The 15179-nt window shown below is 48.4% G+C and overlaps 1 protein-coding gene across 4 annotated transcripts in view; it reads right to left on the bottom strand.

Annotated features, from left to right (window-relative positions):
• scai (suppressor of cancer cell invasion) overlaps nt 1–13288 on the bottom strand; it is a 50392-nt gene extending 37104 nt beyond the window's left edge. For 2 of the 4 annotated variants that reach the window (XM_088615246.1, XM_088615249.1), the window contains exons 1-2: nt 13073–13288; nt 12530–12603 (exon numbers count right to left, since the gene is read on the bottom strand). The gene's annotated coding sequence lies outside the window, so the exon portion shown is untranslated. Of the gene's footprint in view, nt 1–9930; nt 11422–12529; nt 12604–12935; nt 13047–13072 lie in introns of those variants that run through there. The other 2 variants (XM_088615247.1, XM_088615248.1) reach the window with 2 other exon arrangements.
• Nucleotides 13289–15179: the final 1891 nt, after the last annotated feature.

Here is a 15179-nt window from a genome sequence, read left to right as displayed (position 1 = left end):
CCCACAGTGTGAGGGCAGACTGTGACGTGACTTTTGTGTGTTTGGTTTTTTTCATTGTAAATTTCGCCGGACCCGGAGGTGGGATTCTGTATAATGCTCGAGAGCGGCTGGCGTTTAGCACCTACTTGAGGGGCACCACCCCGGGGCCCACTCTGGGAGACCTGAACGTCACGGGCCCAGAGGCGCCAACACTATCCCATGATCCTCCTCTTCAAGAGGGACAGATGGACACAGGACAAACAGGGCCCTGGGGATACAGAGGCACCATCACCGCCACTCTGCCCCTGACGCTGACTCTATCCCTCTTCGGAAAGCGGGACTGAGCCAGAGAACCGGCAGCAAACTGCCTCGCTGCACCAAGGGATGATGGGACAATTCTCTCGGCGCGTTCTGGTGGAAGCAAAATGCCACTGGCCTGTGGAGAAACGTCAGTTTGAATGCATCTCAGTGCTGCAGATAGTTCCTCCTCCAGCAGCAGGCAAAAAAGGCTTCTAGGGAACAGCATTCACAAGAGCACAGCACCTTACAGCCTCAGATGAAGGATCAGCTACTGCTCCATTCTCCAATACCAGAATATTTTACTAAGGATGATTTTTAAAGCAAGCATTTTATCCAGAGGAATAAAGCCATCCAAATGGTTGTGGAATAGCTGTCTCACAAAATGTAAGAAATTGCTGTAATATCACAGACTAGAAACATCGCCACGCCACCCAACTTAAAAGGAAACTTTGCTCTTCTTCTTTGGAACAATATCCCACCGACACTGGGGTTGGCACTGATATCGAGCTACACACCACAAACCAGCTGTTCGTCACTTTAATCAAAAAAGTCAAGAACTGCAAGCAGAAAGGACGCAAATTGTGTCAGTTCCCAGTTCAAACGGAGAAACAGCTTAAGACAGAGGAACGTCAACTGTGAGACCTGAACGCCTGGAGCCCTAGCTGCCTCACAGAAAACCTGTTATGTGATGGATATTGGGGCTATAAAGACATTCTAAAGTTATTCTATATGGTATTGTATAAATGCAGCAATGAACAATTTGTATATATAATGCCTTGCATGTCCTGTATTCCAAATGCGTATAGAGAGATATAAGCAAAATCTCAAGAAAACCTAAAGAATCGTTTATATCTTCTTAAACAGTGTTAATATGTTTATTCCAGAGGGAAGCAGAGAAAAACAAACTCACAGCAAAAGCAGGACTTTCTTCTTATTCCTCACTGTGACAGACCAGGAGAGACAGAGAGGCCGTCAGATTTCTAGTTAACAACGGACTGTTTAATTTTTTACAAAAACTCAAAAAAACACAGGCAATTGACAAGATTCATGCCTAGCCTCCTAGTTCTCATCGATTTAGCATAGTCATCTGGCAGTAATCAACTTTCGCAATCTGCACCTTCTTGAAATCGATCTAGTTATTGATTCAAATCCCAGGCTCCGGCGTCTGTCCCCCTGGTAACACCTCGGACCTGGAGTCTGCTTCAGACTTCAGCAGCTTTCTCTAACCCTGGTGGAACTAGCAAAGTCTAGCTTGTCCAAATTACTCCTTTATGCCCCATCAAAAGCCATTCTGAGGCTCGTCACAGTATCATGATGTGATCCACGCTTACGGTTGCTGAACGATTTATTGTTTTAAGTACGTTCACTTTAGGTTTACAAGCAACAAAGCAATCCTATAGCAATTTAAAACAACTCTCAGCAGGGACTGAAACAGTGAATCCAGATGGGGAGATCAACTGATGAAAACCACTGCGATGCCCCTGGGGCTATTTTTCTTTCGAGGGCTTGGCAAGTGCTGCTCAAACTGTGTTGACTGCCGTTAACTAGGGATTCCCGAGTTGGCAGGCCAATAGATCCTACTCTCGGGCCTGGAATGAAACTTTGAGATGCATTAGGGAACTACAGTATAAAGTCCAAAGTCAGCAACGTTAATGGCGACCATACTAGCAAGAAAAACAGACACCGCCCGTAAGTAAAATAATATTTACAAAGAAGCAGGTGAGCTTCCTGACATTTCTCATTGGCAACACAGTCATTAGTAGGGGCTTTGTACAAACACAGATAAAAAATACATGCGACGTGTGACTGTCTATGTTCCACATGCATGCGAATCATTACCCGAGCGTGGAGATTAGTAATCACTCGAGCTAATAAAAACAGGAATTAAGAGTGGAGGGGGAAAAAAAAAGAGTGCGGTCATATCGGTTCAAATTAATCTTTGCGACTGTCCGTTCCCAGCTTCTGTGTCACAGGAACACCAGAGCAAAGCCCACTACACGGGCCAACTGGCAGGAGGTGACCAGAGAGACAGACGGATTCACTGCGTCACGTCGAACGTAGCGGCCACAAAGGTGCAGCTCTGACTAGTGGAGCATAACGAATATATCAAAGACGCTTTAGCCTGCCTTCGATGTAATAAAAACCATCACCGGAAAAATAGAGACTATTCCGAACAGCCTACCCCGTAACAGAGGCTGCAATGCAGAAGTCACACAGCCTCCCGTACAGCCAAGCAGATCGCAATTAGAACCACACGTTGCTTTACCAGATGGTAATAATTCTCCTTCCGTCAGCGGTCTTGTGCTCGTTAAAAATCAAACGCCTTGCCAAAACGAGGAGCTTAGCTCTGCCGTCAATGACACCCTAAGTTTTTCCACGTATAAACCTCTCTCCACCCAGCTCTGTTCAACTGTCCGAGCACCCTCTGCTTCAGCTGCACTGTGTAGGCAGGCAGCCTACAGACCCTCCCTACACACACACCCACAATTCCTGCCATCCTTCATCCATCACCCTGCAACTCACCGGAGCTCGGCTGGCGTGAGCCTGGGCAGTACCTGGATGAGAGACCTCCTGGGAAAAACCTAAGGTTGCTGCCTGAAGAGGTGTCAGTGGGTGCCAGTAGGGGGCGCTCAACCTGAGGTCTATGTGGGTCCTAATGCCAGTATAGTGACGGGGACACTATACTGTAAACAGGCGCTGCCCTTCGAGGAAACCGAGGCCCCGACTTTCTGTGGTCATTAAAACTCCCTGGGCGTTTCTCGAAAAGAGTAGGGGTGTAATCCCGGCGTCCTGGCCAAATTTCCCATTGGCCCTTACCAATCATGGCCTCCTAATAATCCCCATCTATAAACGGGCTGCATCAGTCTGTTCTCCTCCCCACTGAGAGCTGGTGTGTGGGGAGTGTACTGGTTCACTCTGGCATCCCATCATCCAGGTGGGGCAGCACACTGGTGGTGGTGGAGTGGAGTCCCCATTACCTGCTTTGAGTGGAGTGTCCAGAAAAGCGCTTTAAGCAATTATTATTATTATTATTATTATCCTCTGTGCACTGCAACTCACTGGTAAAGCCAGCTGGATGGGAGAATAGATGCACTGTCCAGTGCACTAGGGCAAGACTGAGGCCTGAGGGCAACATGACATGGGCAAATTCTCCCTGTCAATGAGCACCGAGCTTTTAACAACCTGCCTAATGTCATTACTACGCGCCCTCTGTTCTGCTCACACACTTAAAAGGCTTTTTGTACACAAGAGCGTCTGACCTACTTACATAACAATGCCCAAGCTCTGGTGACGGGCCAGCCAGCGTGCAACTCGAACTGAAAGCATGCAGGGCAAATGGAAATCCAGACCGAGAGACGGGGGCTTAATCTTCATTTTTGAGCACAGCCCAGAAGAAGACGCGAAGCGAAGAGCCTCAACGGATGCACTGCAGCAGAACCGGAACGCAGATTTACTGCTGCCAATCCACGGCAAATCCCGAAAAAAAGAAGCGTTACATTGTAGCACGCGCCTCACTTGCACAACGCCAGGCAAGAACCTGCTCTTTAAAAACTCAAAGCCATCGACAAGCGTACCCAGGAAGACACAAACACAGCTTGAGTATCGGAGGTGAGTAAGCCAGATCATCATTGAAACCCCCCAGGAGAAAACTCGGCAGCTCGCATCAATAAAAGAGACATTAGCCGTGTCATTTCCAAAGAAATCTCGTCTTGTATCTGGCACTTAACCCTGCCACACACAAAGCGTATACTCCAGCATGGCGGCCTTTGAAAGGCATGCACATGTACTGTATGAGACATGGCACGCCCTCCTGCGTGATGTTTCCGTTTGATTTTTTCAGGAGCTCCCAGGTTCAGAAAGGCAGGGATGGGAGGATCCGGCTGAGGCAGATTCCCGCCACAAACCGCAAACAAAACGCAGGCCTTGCTCCTCCCACCTGCTGGGGCAAGCGAACAAGGTCTTCTCCTGCTACATCCACAACCCGCGCCATCCCAGCAGTGACTCATCGTAACGACAGCTGTGTCTGTTCTGACAGGATGCTGTTCACCTGCTCCTCAACTGTTAAATTTAAGACCCAGACAGCCTTCCAATGTTTCATATGAATAATATTAAATATCCTACCCACCCAGCTCATGTGGGCGCGAGTAGCTAACCGATCTGAGGATCTGATCATCCTGTCTTTTCCTGAACTAAGCCGTGGTATTGATGGCAGGTTATTTATTCCAGACTCCCACAGCATTTTATACGAAAGAAATTCCTCCTGTTATTAGCCTTAAATGCACTTGCTCTTAGGCTCCTCTGGTGTCCTCCAGTTCTGGTTTCTGTGCTGATCCTGAAGAGGTCTACTGTGTTGGCTTTGTCGATGACTATTTACAAACACTCCAGTTTCCAAATTTCCCACTATAACAAAGCAGGCATATATTCACCGCAGCGAAGACACCGATCACAACGTGATCTCCCACCACAGCCTCTTACAACAGGTCCTCAGCGTGTCCGTGTTGTTAGAATTTGAATTGGACACATTTTGTCTATCTGCCTTGGTAAGTACCGTACGAGGGGAAACACGGTAACTGTCGTAAGCAACGGTGTCCTTAATTTTACAATTCAGGGTATAATGTTTGTACATTTTATACCGGTGCAGTAACAACTGGTAATAGTGGGTAACTTTCTAGACCCTGGGAAGAACACGGAAGGTTTTCATGTAAAGTAAGAATTTTGTTTCTGGTTTAGGATTTTTCACTTTAAGGACAGTTTTCAAGGAACGAATTTCGTTTGGAAATGAAAGGAAGTGGGTGGGCTTAAAGTACCCAGCATGAGAAGAAGATTTGGATCCTTTCTGCTGTCAGTGTAGATCATTACTTTAAGCCTGGGGATGTAGCCAGTCAGCCTTCTCTGCAGCAAATCCAGAGCACCAATGTCTGATTTGTATTGAAGGGACCATAACTGTCCTTTATATTCAAAAGCACTAAATAAATCATTACATCTCTAGATTTCTAACTATACAGTATACATATATCCTAAAGTTGACCATTCCATAAATAGCAATACAGCACAGCCACACTGCAACAAGGGAAAGGGCTCTAACTCAGACGTCTGTCACGAGATGCAGTCTAGGATGTCATAGCGTAATACACACTTTGTCCTGAACATTTGGCACATTATGTATGAGTTAGGGTACCCAAGCCTCTACACTGTGAGAGAATGCTGGCCACTTCAGAATTCTGGGAACCTTTATAAATCTAAAACGGCAAACTGCCAAAGCGGCACTCTGCTACGGCTAACTGCAAACACTTCTCGACGTGAAACCAACTGGAGGAGAAGCTGTAGGCGGAGGACGAACTATGCCCGGCCCACGGTCATTACAGACCGTACCAAAATACATGAAGAGTCCCTTCGTAAACGCAGACTAACACTCGCAAGCATGCATAGCCTGACCTTCACAACGCGAAGGGGTCAAGTATGGATTGGCTTGTGGTTTAATTTTCTGTATTTCACCTGCCGAACACGCCTCTCCGGTATCTTTTCAAACACACCTATAAACATGTCAGGGGTAGGGGAAGAGAATTATAATGCACAACAGCTAACTGTGCTGGAGACAAAGTAAGGCCTTTCCCTGCTGCAAGGGAAAGTGGACAAAGGCTTTTTCTCTGAACCTCGGGTGTTGGATGAGAACATCCACCACTTTTATCAAAGACATTTTATAGTCTCTACTGGTGACTCTCCTGATTGCCAAATGGCTAATTAATTTTAAGAATGTCTGGACATTTGATCTTCACTTGGAGGTATTGCATTACAATGCGTAGCTAAAGGTAATACGAATTTAATGTCTCTTGATTTCAGGCTGTTGGGCCACAAAATGAGTTACTCTGGAAAGGGTGAGACAAGAAACAACCCTTTTCTTGCGTTAAGCCTTCAGCTACAACTGTTCCATTTCATCTTTCGCACAGTTCTCTCACATCTGTTCGGGATGATTTATTGCTGCTCATAACTCCATACATTTTCCTTTCCATGGTTTGAAAGCCGCAGCTCAGGGCTGCCGTTAAAATATATTCTCTGCTCTCGACAGTCAAACACCAACATGGAGACGCTGATAATGACTGATGGGCACCAGAAACCCAGAATAGCACAGTCAATTCGGCACCAGAAAGGTTAACAGTGACCAATCTTCCACTGCCAGGCATACAGTCGTCCACAGCTCGGAGCAAATGAAGAAACCAATATCCTGTTCGGGATCTGCTTCTACGGCTCTTCCCGTTGCTGCTGTTTGCATCTAGTGAGGGATCGGTTTGGATTTAACAGAATAAGCAACCACTTACTCCAATGTCCTGGCTTCAATTCCAGTGTGGGTCTGCATAATCTGATCTACTTAGAGCTTCCCCTCAGCTCAACGGGTGAAATAAGTTCTCTTCTCTACCTGACCTGTTGGGTAGAGGGGCTGCAGGCACAGAACTATGCCACACAGTAAACGAGTGTGTACTGGAGGAAATATCCCATATACCTAGGGGCCAAATGGCAGACGTGGCTTCGGCTGAAACATCTTGTGTGCCAATGGGTGGATCGTGTCCCGAACACGATGGTTATGAAGAAATCAAACCTAGGAAATGATCCCAGAGGCGTTTGGAAATTAAGATTAAACACAAAACTGCAGATCTGAGATTAGTTCTAGGATTCCTCTGTTCCTGGTACTAGCGCTAAAACTGTTTTTATTACACAGGCAGTTATCATGATTTTACATGGCATCACTCCAAAGGCAGCTATGATGTCACTTTTATCCATTTCAGTGAAACGCCTCCAGTGACCCCTGTTGCTGTCCAAGAAGGAACTGGGAAGCATCACCAGGAGCTGAGTCTGTCCTCCCTTTCAGCGCCAGATATCCGTTAAAAACACTGAGAAATCCCATGCAAATAGGTGTTGCCTTGACAATGAACTGAACGCAGTGAATAGTTACTCGCATCATATTCTTGACATGATTCCAGAACATGAACAGGCAACAATAGGTCTACTGCTTGAGCCTTTTCTGGGAGAGCGGTCAGAGGGAAAACAGAATTCCACAGGAAAAAAAGCAATCCACTACGTCCGAGTACATTACCCGGAAAATTAAATCACTACTCACGCAGAGAAGTGTTCAGCAAGAGACAAGATGGCAGAAAACCCAGGGAGGCCCAGCATAGCTCTCTGCTGCAAGACTGTTAAGAGGCACTTATTACATGTTATCATTGCGTTACGGCTGTAAATAACATCAGGGAAAATGAAAAGCTGAGAAACAGCAGGCAGAGTGTTGGCTGATGGCCTTTAGATAGCAGCTTAATTCAATAAATGCCCCTGAAGTAGAGACAAGAAGCAGACGTATTCCCACTGTCTCCAGACACCAGCGCTCTTTAAAGGCACTCAACAGGAACCGGACTGCACCCTGTTCCCTTTTCTCTCCCCAAGAATGAAGTACCAGATCTCACATCATGTGTGGCCAGCTATGCGGGTGCTTACACCGCCCAAATTCTCAGTGCTGGTTTCAACTAACGCTTTCGCCACCGTAAAACGGCCCTTCTCGTGTGACACCGTGTAACACCGTCCAGAACGCTTAGCAACCATTTCAACCGGAAGGCGTGTATAACTGCTGAAAACCTGATTATCGGAACACAACAACAAAAATAAAGCGCCAGTAGACACAATACCACTGCAGTAATAACCCAAGGAGCAGACATTTGAGGAACTGGTGCTGTCGAGAGAGATGTAATTTTGGGCTTTAACTCTGGAAATGCTTCCCATGACAATGAGGCTGACAGATTCATACTGAGGCCTAGTTCAAACCGTCTTAAAACAATAAACACCAGGGAGTCCAACTCTGATTCAAGCCAGGGACCACTGCAGCCAACACAAAGACCGTGGGCTATGTGCTCGAAAGCTTTTGATTAGGATGCGTCTATACCTAATGCCATCTTTTTTCACTATAAAAAAACCCAAAGCCTTGCAGTTAGAACAGAAAATTGGACAGCGCAGTCAGGGTAGATACCGACAGGCTCTACAAAACCATTCTCCACACAGAGTCTCTCGCCGCTGAAGTTTAAAGGAGTATTGCCGACTCCTGTCTGGACCGGTGTCACATAGGTGCAAGGTGAAAGGTACCTTTCTGTGAGGTAACAGCTTTGTATCACGGCGCTCCAAGAATCCAAAACTCGTTTCTTAATAAACAAGTGACGTCGAGCAGTGCATAGCCATTAATCTGAGAGTTAAGAGGTCTCCCCTGTGTCTGCTTATTTCTGTGAAACCTTCAGCTGCTAGCGAGGAAACAGCTGGAGGCCTTCGCACTGCTGCAGACACTGCAAGAGCCTTCTTGCTCGGGGTGTCCATTACAGAGGCCTGACCACCTCTTATGGGCCCTTCAGGTAAAAACCAAGGGGCACAGAAACTGGGCGCCCCCCACCCCATTCCCCTGGCCTGTCAAGAGAGGCTCTGGTGTCTCTCCTCCCTCCTCACAAAGACTGAGTAGTTTGCATGGAAGACAGACAGCAGTCAGAGCTCCACCGACCTGAAGTGAAAGGGTCGTTTCCGACTGGTGTCAAATACACCTTTAATCTGCATCTGTCCACAACGAGAGCCAAGGACCTGCAACACTGGATCTAGATCCACCAAAGCCAGCATTGCCCTTGCATGTCCTGGAACCCGTGATCTTAGCTTGAGCTGCTGGACCGCACATTGTCTGATCATAGCAGATCATCCCCTGGGATGCCAACCCACGTCCGAGCTGGACACACATCGCCGGACTGGAACTCATAGCCAGGAGTCAGAAGCCTAGGCCGCTTCTCCAATTTGCTCTAGGAGAAATGTAATTAATTGGACTCTGTGGGCTGGTTTCACACAACCCGATTAGCTCTGATCCTGGACTTCCTAGTGTTACTATAAGTAGCTAGTACAGATCTAGGGTTGCTCAGACTCCAAAACCTTGGATAATTGAATAATACACAATTGAATTGCGTAATACACCACTTAAACAGGTTCCCTGCGTCTAATAAGGATATTCACAGGAATTAAGATCCATGAGAATCTGGTGGTGATAGCCTGAGTAATTATCCCTCTTTACCAGGAACTGCTTTCACTTAGCGCAGAAAAACAAAACCTGACATTAACCGATTTAATGAGGCAAAAGTAGGGCAGCATCTATGCTGTATTTCATCTCTGGGAAAACAAGATGGCTGTCTGAACTGCTGTGCTCCCTCCATGGAGACTGTGTTGACAGACACCCTGGTCCCCAGAGACAGAGCCTCCATTTCCCACACAAACGACCCGGGAACACCAGGAGCCTTGAAATCCTTCTTCATCGTTCAAGTTTTAGTCCAAAACTCTGGCAGGCTGAGGACAGCAGACCACTGGCAGCGAAGGCTTTCTCGCACAATGTGATAGGTGGCACTTCTGCTCGACCTTAGTGTCGCCATTTTTCCAGAGTCTGTTCGAGGCCCATGTGAACCTCTTCTCAGCAGGAAACTCGTTACAGACCCCTCTCACGCTAAACTCCACAGCCCTGGCACAGAACACCCGGACCCCCAGCGCAACAGAACATCACACAGCACCTGCGGGAAACCGAAAGAAAGTTCTCCACCGTCGCGTTCTACAGAAAACGATTCACAGGAAGTGGACAGTGCTCTTGTCTCTCACCCGTACTGGGGTGTGAAGTTCTGCCTCCGTCTGAAAAAAAAAACCCCAGGAAGGATGATTTGAACTCTCCTATCAAATCTTCCTTGTTCTCCTTCTCCTCACGGTCTCCCTGGCTTGATAATAATAAGAGATCTGATTATTTTAACACCGCACTGCTGTGTCTGCAAAAGCCGTCTTTCCTCTGATCCTCCTTCTGGGGCTGAAGGGAGAAAAACTAGGACTGTGTCCTTCATGCGCGGCTGCTCTCTGGACTCCGGCGGCAAAGAGCGAGAGACCCAGGGCAGGGCCTGCCCAGGAGGGTGCCACAGCTGGCAGGGCAGGGCACCTCCAGAGCTCGGGGGAACCCCTGCCCCAGCAACAAAGCTCCAGGCAGGGCTGCTGCCCCAAGCCTGGCAACCTTCCACTGCAGTACTGTTGCTACACAGGCTTGATCCCACGTTAGAGAGAGCCCATTTCACAACCCTGACAGGACAGCCACACTCCTCGAAGGTGGACTTCCACACCAGGCCGAAACGCCCTGATCGGGTTCCCCCTCGCTATATGCCGCGAATGCCTCAGTCCGACGTCTTCTTCCTTCAAGCCCTTTTGCTTCAGTGGTCATCGCACTGATCATTCCGGAAAAGCCATCTGCCTCCACGTCTTCCTTGACCAGCTGTCACGAGAAAAAAAACTCAAGCCAAGCTTCCCTCCTTTTTTTAAAAAAAATACTTTTATTTTTCACCAGCCTCCCCGGTGCTGTCAGTTTCAAGCTCTGCTGCTGAAAAAAACGGCGACAGAAGTGAAGAAAGCAGCGATCGCTCGTGTTCAGTATACGGAGGGGACCACTTCTGGCAGACGACGGGGCCCGTTAATCACAACCAGCTTCCGTCGGATGAAGAAAACACAGCAGCCTTTTTTTTTAATGAAGACTGTGCTGTCAATCAGCTTGGCTTTACTTTCATACAACAACCTGCCTTCACTCGAATATCTCTTCATGTTTGACCACTCAGGATCCATACAGAAGAGGACAGATTTCAGACAGTCTGCGGGTTGACATCCTCTGTATCGGCGGTTCATGGTGCCTCGCAGTTCCACTGGAATCTCCTCCCAGTTGTGATCTGCTCCGCCTGCGCCGAGCTCCGATTCTTCCAGTCCGCTCCGCACTCATAACTCTGACCTTGTAGCCTGTTGCTCTACTCCTGTCACAGCCTCCTCGGTGCAAGCCGGACTAGGGAAATGTAAATCTTCGTCACAGCCTCTCTAGCGCAGGAGCTAACTCCAGTGGATCCCAACCGTGCTGCTGGAAATGAATAGCTCAACATCTCTCCAGTGCTATTTGATGACTTAATAGACCTGCTTGCTTGTTTTAGATTTATTTCACTTGTTTCTTTCGTCGGTTTCGAGCGTTAAAAACATCCCAAACAACTTCAGCTCACAGACGAGTGCCCAGCCTCTCCTTGACTCACTTCCTGGCACCTCTGACTCAACAGCTCTTACCGGTTAATCAGTTAATGGTGGGCAGACACGGGGTGGGAAAGATACCGTATCGGACACACCCACGATGAGCATTTTTTTTCTTTCTGCAGAGGTGCAATTGCAACCCTCAATGAGGGTAGTTCTAACTTTTTTTTCTCCCGATGTTTGGATGACTTTCCTCCAGGTGGTCTGATTTCCTCCCACAGTCCAAAGACATACCGCTGAGTTAATTGGATTCGAGTCTCTGTCTACAGTCAGTGAGACCTCGTACTCAAATTCTTCACCCTCCACCCCGAATCTTCCTGTTTTAGTACTTTCTAACTGTGCGCCACGAGTCTTATAAATGAGGATCTTAATTCAGAACTTAGACTGCTGCCAAGCCATCTGAAACAGACAACAGGCTCACCTGCAGAGCAGGGTCTCGCTACACTATCACCTATGGGGGCTGTGGACTCGCATTTGCTGGATTAACTGGAAAAGAACCCCCCCCATATGGTGGACAGAAGGGTCCAAAAGCAGCAAGCAAAAAGTAAAAAGCATAATCCGCTGTTGTTGTTGTTGTTGTTGTTGTTGTTGTTGTTTAATGTGGTACTGTGAATGCCACCGTTGTACTCCACTACAAACCCTGCGGTGATGAATGAACAGGCTACACCTCCGGGGAAAAAGACGTCCATTCTGACGCAAAACAGACATGCCAGCAGAGAGCACCGGACGACAGCTTGTAGCCATACACGCTTGACCTGCTTCTCCGGCTGCGGCCGCCTGAGGTGCAGGAGCAATGAAACCCGCGGGCACGTCGACTTCCTCAAGACCCGTACTCCACTGTTGTCTGCGCTTTCGTTTTTTTCCAAACGGTCCTTTATTTCCTCTGCCCTCTCTCGACAGCGTGCAATCCGCAGGGTGAACACCGATGCTTTTTCCCCCTTTCCCTCCCCTTTTACTATCCAGGAGCGGTGCGTTCACGCCGCGCCGCGCACGCCTGCCATGCCGCGGCTCACAACGCGGGTTCAGCAGCCGCCTCGCAAGGTGATGTCGCCCCGTACCTATCCTGTCCGTGCCCCCCCTCCCCTGTTGCATTGCATTGCATTTGCATTGCATTGCATTGCACAACCGGACGGGCACCGCTGAAGACGGCGAGACTCACTGCGTTTTAGGGGCGAACAGAGCGCAGGTCTCCAGGATGCAGTCGGGAGCGCCCTTCGGGGACCTCGCCTCCAGCTGTGAACACAGAAACACCCCGCACTGATTGGCGGATTTTCAACCAGAGATGCGACTCGGCTGGACCAGCCGGAGGGGCACGGTCCCCATCACGCCCGGGGATGGGGGCCCGACAACGACTGGCCAGTCCGATCCGGCGGTGATTTACGGCTGCCTTTTCCGTACGGTTACCCCCGGCGTATGCCCTCTCCTCTCGGCTCCGTGCGAGCCAATGAAACGTCAAGAGAGAGGGAGAGGGAGAGAGTGGCAGAGAGTGCCGGCGCGTCTCACGTCTGCACACAAGAAAATGCATTGCTACAAGACAACAACAACAACAAAAAAAAAAGTCTCACGTTCTGTGTTACATGCCCTCGCCTACGAGCTAATGCTCTGGCGCTGGCCAGACGCTATTCCAATCTGTTGCAAAGCAGCCCTGCCGTCCAAACAGCAGTGCAAAAGGCAGCACTGCCTGTTGTCGACTTTTACTCACAGAAACTGTAGCCAGCTCTCGGCACGTACGAGACGCGTTAAAACTCGGGCATGGCAAGGTGTCGCATCGTCGTTTACTACCTTCCGTTGGATTTTTGTAAAAATTATTTTTAAACTGCAGATGGAAACGCGGCTTTCCGTGCAAGATGTACTTGGCTGTTATACAGTTGCAGCCAGCTGCGGCAGGAGGCGACGGCGAAGTGTTACTCACCCTATCTTGACACGCAGGCTTGAACACCCGCCTTCCGGCCCGCGGATTGGTGCTCCCCAACGTCGGTTAGCCGTCTCTCCCTTGTGATTGGTGCACCGGTTGTCAATCAGACGGCGGCGAGAGGCGGACGGCCCCGCCCTCTCCGGGGCTGTTGGCTGTTGTCGACGCCAGAAGTCAGGTTTGTTATCAAGGGGATGTTCTTGCACTGACAGCACAGCGCCGCCGTGTGGTCAAAAGGAGGAAAAGCAGCGTATTTTCCCGAGCTGGGGGTTTTCAACATTTTACATAGAAGTACATCATTATAAAATAACATTACAGATAATCGTGAAACATTAGATTGGAAGCAGTACTGCAGGATCAGAGGTCCAGTCTTATCTGAAAAATACCAACTGTTATTATACGCAATTAAACGATAAAGAAAACTACTAGACTTGAAATGAAAAGTGCCCCATCGCATTTATTCTTCACAGCGGCTTTCTCACACGGTGAGGTAAAGGAGAACAAATGAACACAAATGCTACTTTTTAAAACATAGAGCCACGCCGATGAGATTTATTATATAGCTTAAGAGTGGCAGGGTAGCACAGTGGTAGCTCTGGGTTCAATTCCTGAGGCACTATCTGTGTGGAGTTTGTACGTTCATCCCAAATTCCCACAGTCCAGAGACACGCTGGTAGGCTAATTGGCTTTTGGGAAAATTGGCCCTGATGTGAGTGATCTGTGAGGGACTGGAAACCTGCAGAGCACTGGCTCTGTGGCTAAGGGTCTGCACCTGTGGCTGGAAGGTTGCTGGTTCATATCCTGTGGCCGGCAGGGGGAAATTTGGCCAGGACACTGGGGTTACACCCCTACTCTTTTCGAGAAACACCCTGGGATTTTTAATGACCGCAGAAAGTCAGGACCACGATTTAACATCTCACCTGAAGGACAGCACCTTTTTACAGTATAGTGTCCTAGTCACTATACTGGGACATCCGACCCCACACAGACCTCAGAGTAAGTGCCCCCTACTGGCCCCACTAACACCTCTTCCAGTAGCAACCTCAGCTTTCCCAGGAGGTCACACATCCAAGCAATGCCCAGGCTCACACCTGCCGAGCTCCAGTGGGGCTGCCACTTTTGACTTGTAGGGCGATATGGCTGCTGGCTAGATGCTGGCTAGTTACTAGTCGTAGAGCACCAAGCCACACTGTTCTCCTGTTTTTAAAAGACATTTGTGTTTTTCATCCTGGGCGGCCCTCGTGGATCTTGAGGGGACACATCCAGTTTCGCACTCAAGGGGATGAGTCTGCCATTGAGCCTGCAGCCTACAGCTCCTCCACTCCCTTCGCTTGTAATATATTTTTAGTGCTCCAATCATAAACACTTTAGGGCTGACAGCATCTCCATCAGCCCAAGACGGCTTCAATAAATCGAGGACTGCAGTAAGACACGTACCATACTGAACAGTAGGAAATTAAATGCCATTCCTTTCGGAATTCATCCAACTGCCAGCAAGATTAATTTGTCATCGCGTCTGGGGAAATCTGTTCAGACTGTACTATTGCACTACTTTGTTCTAGATGACCAGCAGTCAAAATATTTTTCTCGCCGTTCTCAAACATTTCTGTGCATCGTGACTCCAGCAAAGTGTTTATACCCGGCTACGAAAAACATTCATTAAACTGTAAATTGCTGAGCGACAGCTTTTATAAAAGGATCACATCTGGCGAGTGCCCTTATATTACAAGTGGCCTGTATACCCAACAGCACAACTGTGGGTCAACGAATGACATTAAGGATGGGATTCGTTTCAGTCAATGTACATATCGTACACGTCCTTCAGAACAAACACAAAACCCCCAGTGACAAACATGGAGATCCAATTTGTAACACCAAAGTAAAACTGCTGGTCATG

The sequence above is a fragment of the Lepisosteus platostomus genome, chromosome 21, assembly GCF_059453375.1.
Source record: "Lepisosteus platostomus isolate fLepPlt1 chromosome 21, fLepPlt1.hap1, whole genome shotgun sequence".
Lineage (NCBI taxonomy): Eukaryota > Metazoa > Chordata > Actinopteri > Semionotiformes > Lepisosteidae > Lepisosteus > Lepisosteus platostomus.
Note: the sequence above shows the minus strand (reverse complement) of the source record. Positions and strands in the feature narration are given on the sequence as shown.